At 43.0% G+C, this 8193-nt stretch overlaps 1 long non-coding RNA gene across 1 annotated transcript; it reads right to left on the reverse strand.

Annotated features, from left to right (window-relative positions):
- Positions 1–1410: 1410 nt before the first annotated feature.
- Positions 1411–2570, reverse strand: LOC134453639 (uncharacterized). Its single transcript, XR_010035687.1, has 3 exons — positions 2337–2570; positions 2107–2180; positions 1411–1906 (listed from the first exon to the last, which is right to left on the reverse strand). It is a non-coding gene; the product is annotated as an uncharacterized LOC134453639 (long non-coding RNA).
- Between the last annotated feature and the right edge of the window lie 5623 nt (positions 2571–8193).

The raw sequence follows: 8193 nt of genomic DNA on the forward strand, positions 1-8193 counted from the left end.
AATATCCCAGCCCTAATTTATTGCCATTTCAGCAGCTATGGATATATCATGCACAGTAAATGTTGCAGTGTAAATTCAACACCCAGAGAGTTGAATTTAACACTGATAGTGTTGATATTACTCTCTAAGTGTGAAATTAACACAATAAAACCTACTGTGTGGCCAATACAGATAGAGAAAATATCATATCACATTCACAAATCCAACAAATAAAGAGAGTAAATGTTTTTTTTTAACATCAATACATTCTAAAAAGTTTCATACCCAGGTGGGACCTTATTAAAAATATCAACAACAGTATCTGCCTTTTCATTCTCAGTGCAGAGCAAGTTAAAATATGCAGAGGGCTACAACAAGAGTTAATTCAACACTCAGAGAGTCAAATTTAACATTCTTCAATTTGGTCCTACTCTGAGTACCCAGGCATGGCTAGGTTGGACATGTGGCATTTGCCCGGTGGACCGTGGATGATTTTGACCTAACCTCAATGGTATCAGAACTCATGCTGCTACAGCAGGCCTATCCTAAATGGTCGGAAAGCCTACAAATAAAGCATTTTGGTTGTTGTGGTCAAACTAGTTCATATTATATAACTACAGTTGTTACACTTTTCATTATCTCTCTCAATGCCTGTGGTGAACTAACCTGGTTCTCACACAGATGGATGTGCGAGCTCACGAAGTTTAACAAAGATACACAAAGCACAAAGGGTCTGCGTGAGAGCCAGGCTAGTGGTGAACTGGTTTTGAATTAAAATGCCCGGTTTATATTTTTTGGCCCAGACCATCCCTGAATCCAGGTGCAGCTGGCACCTACATTGATGCTTGGCATGCCCGGTGGAGAGGTGCTTCAAGCCTCACATAGTAAGGCTCTTCAGCATAAAAGAAGGTTCTAGTAACTGGCTATGTCTACCAGGGCAGGGCTTGTAATCTGGCATACCCGGCATTTCCTGGTGAGCCCTACGTACGTTCTGGTGGGCCCCTATTTTTAGAAATGTAAAAAAAAATGGTGGCAAATTGATCCATCTTCACTGATACCAGCCCACAATTTTGCCCCCATTGCCCCCTATACAATATACAGTGTCTAAATAAAATGTAGGCCTCTTTGTTTTATTTATTTCTCCTTTATTTTATTAGGGTAGTCACATTGATAAAATTGCCCTAGAACTGGTGCCAGGCCGTCCACACCTAGTTCCTCAATGGCCAGTTGGGGTCCCATGGCAGGTGGGAGGGGCTGCAGCTATGTATATAGCGTGTGTATTAATCTGGCCCTGGGAATAATACAGTAGGCTAGAGAATCAAGTCCATTTGGAGTGCTACCAGGAACTTAGTAAAAACCTTGTGTAAAATGGTGAAGGTGTTGGTTTCACCAAAAATTCCCCAAAGGTTCAAAATGATCCACAAAGACAAGTGAAAATAGAATTTGTTTTTATTTTTACAATAAATAGAAAAAGGAAAGAAAACAGTCGGAGGCTGGCTAGGCCAAAATACTACAGTGCCTGTGGCCCGATAACACAGAAGGCCTTACTATCACACAAAACCAGGTGACCCTCAACCTTGTTCAGTATATAGTGAATACACGGCACCCATATATGGCAACCTCACAGCAATCAAAGTATGGTTAAGGTGACTTACACACATTAAACCACAGCAAATCAGATGTGTTCTACACACACTAACTACTACCAGTGATCACACAAGTGGGGCCTTGCTGTGAGATAAGGGCGGATGTTGGGCACAAGACTAGGCCAGAGCCTCGAGTTCACAAAACAAAAAAGGGACATACAAGAAAAGAATATAAATTGACTTGGACACAAAACCAACCCAATAACTAAAACACTAATGGCTTGGAGGTACTAAAAAGGGAGAGGAGAGAAGCGGCACAAACACCCCTTAACACTGCGCCTCTGGAACAAACCAAAGGGGCACATAAGTACACATTCACTTCACATTTGTTACTCAATAATTTCCTATTTTTAGACAAACACTAGGTACAAGGCCTAAACAATATACATCAATAGTCACAAGGGGTTTGTTTTCCACTTAATCACATAGCTTTAAGCCACTAAAAGGATGGAGATAATAAAATGATACAGTAGCTAGTTACCTGCCACAATGGAGTCCTGCGTGTGAATCTGTGGGGTTACGGTGAGTAAACCCGGTCAACACGAAACACACCTCCTGTTTTTAGCAAATACAGATGTTCCATTTTTATCAGTTAAATGTTTGTAATACCATGTAGCCACTGTGTGTCTTACAATGCACTTCATTGTAGAGCTTGTAAACTCTCGACTAAAGGGACAATAAATCAACACATTACAAGTGCATGGTTACTACCTGATCATTCAACTCGTTGTGCATCAATTCCTCAGCGGCGTGATGAGTTACTTTTCAACACGAAACCGTGTGCACAGGTGATGTGCCACATGTATCTTTAGCTCAACGCTAACAAATGCAGACAAAGCCAGTCCAATTACAGACTGGCCATGAGATCAAGCTAGTTACACTGTATGGCGGGTAGTTAAGCCACAGAATCTGTGCTAAACTTTTTGTCTGCAGCCTTAAGCTGCAGACTCCCCATACATTCTGTGCAAAGAGGCTTTGAAACTGTCTACCATAGCCTTTCTACCTATAGCCGTCCCACAGGCTATTCGCCCCATTATACAAAATTTGGCCGCAGTTCAATGGATTTGCATTAGGGGCGCTGTTCAGACAGAGCAGATTGGGGTTCCCCTATTGGGCTGGGGCTAATGGCCCACAATAAGTCCTCCCTAGCAACTGAAACCTGGACATATTACGGTCGTCTCTGACTGCAAATTAAACATTACAATTTAAAACACAGTAACCTAGGAGTTATATCCGTCTAGTTTCTTACAGCTTCGACATTTGTGAGTCAGTCTTCGGCTAGCTTCTAGCTAAGGAAATGACGACATCCAATTGGTGAATGGGGAACTAAACCGGATGCTAACGTCGGCGAGACGTAGCCTAGCCACAAGCTAACTGACAAACGTGAGGCCAACAACTCGGCCGATCGTGATGTACGCCACAAATAGACCAATCGACCCCATATTTAGACACTACAATGTTGATTTCTGCCTTCGATTTTCATCAGTTAAGAAATCTAGCGTCGGATTAACACATTTTTAAGGTAGTAAAAGCGAGTTGTCGCCATGTTTGTTTTCCAGAATCACCCGGGTACAGAGCTCACGTGCAGCATTCTGGGTAATTGAGTTTCACGTTATTCATGCACAAAATGCGTGTTTTTAAAAAAATGCATTGACTTTAAAAAATCAAACCAAATGCCATTTGGAAGGGCAATTTACACTTCCTTTAGGAAAAATAAAATGAAAACCGGTGACCTTTCCATATCGGACACATCAGTTGCGTCTATTGTGGAGCTTCATAGGACCCCCATTCATTCTGACGGCTCTCCTCTGCTTGAACATCGCCGCCCCGTGGACAGTACCACCCGGAAGAAGCTGCCAGTTTGGCCTCTCCTCTATAAATCCTCTCTGCTGTCTACTCATCCATTTTATCCTCTTCCTGTGATGTCTCAGTATCTCACTTCCTGTTGAAAACCTAGACATGAGCATCAGTGCTCCCTCCGCTGGGAGGGAGTGTATGTGTGTGCATTAAAAACAAAACAAAAAACATTTTTAGACCAGTAGACCTGGTCACACTTGTAAAGATGGCGCTCTTTGGTGTTAGGCTTAGTTCATTTTAAAGTTGTAGAATACCAAGGCACTCATCTTCTTTGTAGTTAAAATGCCTTCATTTTAGTGTGCCCATTAAAATAAACATATAACAAAGAAGATGAGTGCCTTGATATTCTACAACTTAAAAATACAGTATAGGCTACTTTGATGTTATCTTCTGTGTCCCTTCCAGTGTAGCGCTACTACCACTCAGTTACAGCCACTCATTTATTCTGTTGGGATCTAGAGGCTGTTCACATCAAGGTTCGCTCAGCAACCCTGAAGGGGGTGGTTCAATCTAAGTCAAAGACTGGAGGACGGAGAGGGGTGGCGTTTTGTTGAAGCAAAAGTGTTTTCTTTTGAAATGTGAAATGTATTGTATGACAGCCAGTGGTGGCAGCACAAAATATATTGACAGCAAAAATATCAATTCAAGGAAAAGTCAAAACCCTTGCAGCGACACACTACCAGCAAGACATATAGAACTAGAGAAGGCCTGATGCGTGAAGCTGGTTGTGAATTATTTCTCTCTATTTCACAAGGTTTTCGTGAAAGGATATCCTGTCATCTTGCAATCCCAATGTCCCTGTTCAGCTAATTTAAAGTTTGATTCAAACTTTTACCATTTAGGACCTACGGACATTTACCCACATGGAAATTAGATCAGCCCAGTGGGTAAAATGTGACTTGATACATCTCAAAATCACATTTTATGTGCCCATCACTGTTACAGAATAGCTCTTGCACACTTGCCTTCACATGATCTAAGAAATGAGAAGCCTCAGCATGACTCCTAACACATGCTCCAATATTCCTGGACCGGGTTCAGCCATTCCTGGAACGTGTTGCCTGGAACCAGGCAAGCCGTCAGGGGAGGACAAAGGGGTCTGTTGTCCCGGGCCCAGAGAGAGAGGGGCCCAAATTGGGTCCTCATTACATTGTATGTATTGGATGGGGGGGCTTTCAGATGACTTTGTCCTGGGCCCAGCAAAAGCTGTCAACGGCCCTGCCTGGAACAGATATGCCTGGAAAGAGATCCGACAGCCCTTGCCACCGTGAGTCACAGTCTTAAACCATCTTTACATTATAGTTACGTATGTAAAGACATACTCAATCTTATGTCCTTTGATCTAGTAGTGTGAGTACAGCTGAATTTATGCCAGTTGACCAGCATGTTCTCGCATGTACTACTGTATCTCATCACATTAAATGTTAACGATTCTCCAAGGGGCTTGCCTTGACTTGAGTCCCCCCCCCCCTGCGTCTGAGTCTGAGTGTGAACATTTGTCTCTGCTGTTCTTGTCTTCGATGAATAATAAATCTAGTATGGAGGAGCTCGCTCATGAAGCATGATAAAAGCCATGCAGCGTCTCTGAATTCATTTTCACTCTTGTTACTGACGTACTCATGAAAAAAAAAGTGTTGACGGTCTTGGACAATTACAACTTTATCGGCTGTTAGACAACCCTGCCCTGCCTTGCCTGACTTGCTTGGCTTGGTAAAGGAGGGCCTGCAGCAGCTCTTAGAGAAATACACACTTGGCAAGTCGTCCCCCCGTCCCCCCGTCCCCCCTTGCTGAACTTCACACTCTCCTCTCTCCGCTTCCTCAATGATGTATGTCCCCCACGGGAGGCAGCCTTGAAAGAGGAGTTCCATTTCCCTGAAGGATTAGTGGGCATTCTGCCTGCCTGTTACGCATAGGTGTGTGTGTGTGTGTGTGTGTGTGTGTGTGTGTGTGTGTGTGCGTGCGTGCGTGCGTGCGTGCGAGCGTGCGTGCGAGCGTGCGTGCGTACATCCATGGTTTTGCATGTCTGTGTGACAGTTTGCGTTTTGTGTGTGCGTGTGCGTGTGCGTGTGCGTGTATGCTTGCATGTGTGTGTGTGTCCCATATGAAAAAGAATTATATGATTCATATACTGCAAACATGCATGTTCCTTACATGAAATCGTATAGAAAAAATGTGCCAGATTTGCAAGAGTCACTTATACGTTTTCTAATATATGTCTATCATGATAGTCGATTATGGCCCCTTTTCGAAAAGAAATACTATATGGAACTTATACGCATGCCATATAACATGACTGCATGCAGTATAAATTCTTATAAGAGTTTGACATGTCAACAATGCATAATACTATATTATATTGACTAAAACATAGGAGAAAACTACTATATTCCTATAGAAATAATGCACGTTTTATGTTAAAATCATATTGAAGTCTTATTCAATTTACGTGTGGGACTCTGACCGCTACACCAAAGAGCCAGGCTCGTTGGCATGTTAGTCAGAACACACCCACAACCCTAGTGATGGTCACTCCATCACATTGCCTTCCCCTTCGGGAAGCGCACGCGTGCGCTTCACACACTCATGGTGTCCCTCACGCAACTGCCCATCATGCTTCTCCCATCCAATGTGCCCCATCATCAATGCTTCACCTATCACTGAGGTCCCTCACACGGGGGTAACCAATCCTGGGGGTCCCTCACATGGAATTACGGCTCACACACCATGGGTACGCTTCCGATGGCCTCACGGTACCATCCCACTTCTGACACCATTCATAGCGAAGGGGAGTAGAGTTGCCCAGCTGGGACTTGAACCCAGACCTTCTGGGGTAGTAAACCGGGGCTCTGACCGCTACACCAAAGAGCCAGGCTTGTTGGCATGTTAGTCAGAACACACCCACAACCCTAGTGATGGTCACTCCATCACACGTATGTTCCGTACATGTTCCATAGTTGGATTTTACAGACTTCCTATATTAAGTTTATATGAAGTTTACAACTTGAAATGTAATATTCGTATATAAATTTTATAAAGTTTATACATTTAATTATATGCAAACCTGATTTAATTTGTACATTTCTTAAACAGTTTCTGACACCAATATTTATATGAATTCTGCACATTTGTCATATGAAGCATGAGACTTTAAATGTAATATTTGTATATAACACAGGCCTAGACAGTCTAAATAAGCTTCCCGGAAAAAAAAAAAACAACCTGACGAAGAACTTCACTCATGATTTTTTATTTGTCTTTCTTGACTGTCACTTTGATTATATATAGGCCTATATTGCCTAAAGACAAATGTGTGTATGTGTGTGTGTGTGTGTGTGTGTGGGGGGGGGGGGGGGGTCTGTCCCACATTGTCCCTCCGAAGCATACCCCTTGTCCCCCCTTGGACTTATTAGCAGGTGGTCACCCTAGCTGGAAATAAGCTACAACAAATATTGCATGGTGCACCTTTAAATATGGCATACACATAGGGCCTACTGTAACATATACAACAACATGGCACAAATACAGCACACATCTGATTGGCATTCATCCAAAAACAGCACTATTTTCCAATCTTTTTACTTATACGAAATATATAAGCCCATAGTAACATAAATCGTGTATGGCATATATTACTGAAAATGAATAAAAAAATAGTTAGATTTGTATATGTGGGTTTGTGCCTTGTATGACCCTTATAATATTCTTATGGAACAGATATAATCCATATGCGTTTTTAATAAGACTTTTTCATATGGGGTGTGTGTATGTGTCTGTGTGTGCACTTGTGCATGAGAGAGAGAGAGAGAGAGAGAGAGAGAGAGAGAGCAAGAGACAGAGAGATTGAAAGAGAATGCATTTGTGTGTTCTGTGTGTATGCTGAAGTAAATCTGAAAGGATTGGACTGATCCATGCTGCTGGCATAGAATAAACAAATACAAATATGGTATGTGACCTGTATCATCCAAGGCTGCTGTACAGCATCTCTCTCTCTCTCTCTCTCTCTCTCTCTCTCTCTCTCTCTCTCTCTCTCTCTCTCTCTCTCTCTCTCTCTCTCACACACACACACACACACACACACACACACAGCACAAAAGCACACTGTGACACAGACAGACACGCAAAACCATGAATACGCGCGCACACACACACACACACACACACACACACAAAAAGCACACTGTGACACAGACAGACACGTAAAACCATGAATACACACACACACACACACACACACACACACACACACACACACACACACACACACACACACACACACACACACACACACACACACACACACACACACACAGACACACAGACAAACAGCAACATCTGAAGCAGTGAGGCCAAGAAGATCAAAAGCAGGGGCTGTCAGAGGGCCATCACTCTAGCAGATGCACCAGGGATATGGGAGCAGAGGAAGCAAGGCAAGGTGTGTGTGTGTGTGCGTGTGTGTGTGTGTGCATCTACGTCATCTTTGTGTCTGCCTGTGTCTCTCTCTCACACACACACTCCCAGCTAGCCCTTTGCTGTTCCCAGTGACCCGTTTGAAACATGGCTTCAAAGGTGACCCAGATTGACTCCAAAAGGAATATGTCCCTGTGCTGATTCAACACATTTCAGAGTAGAACAAGCACTACCGAGTGTTGAATTCAATTCTCTTTTCAAGGTAGCACTAATGCAAATGATGCACTACGTAGTCACTTAATAA

The sequence above is a fragment of the Engraulis encrasicolus genome, chromosome 8 (genome assembly GCF_034702125.1).
Source record: "Engraulis encrasicolus isolate BLACKSEA-1 chromosome 8, IST_EnEncr_1.0, whole genome shotgun sequence".
In the NCBI taxonomy this organism is placed as follows: domain Eukaryota; kingdom Metazoa; phylum Chordata; class Actinopteri; order Clupeiformes; family Engraulidae; genus Engraulis; species Engraulis encrasicolus.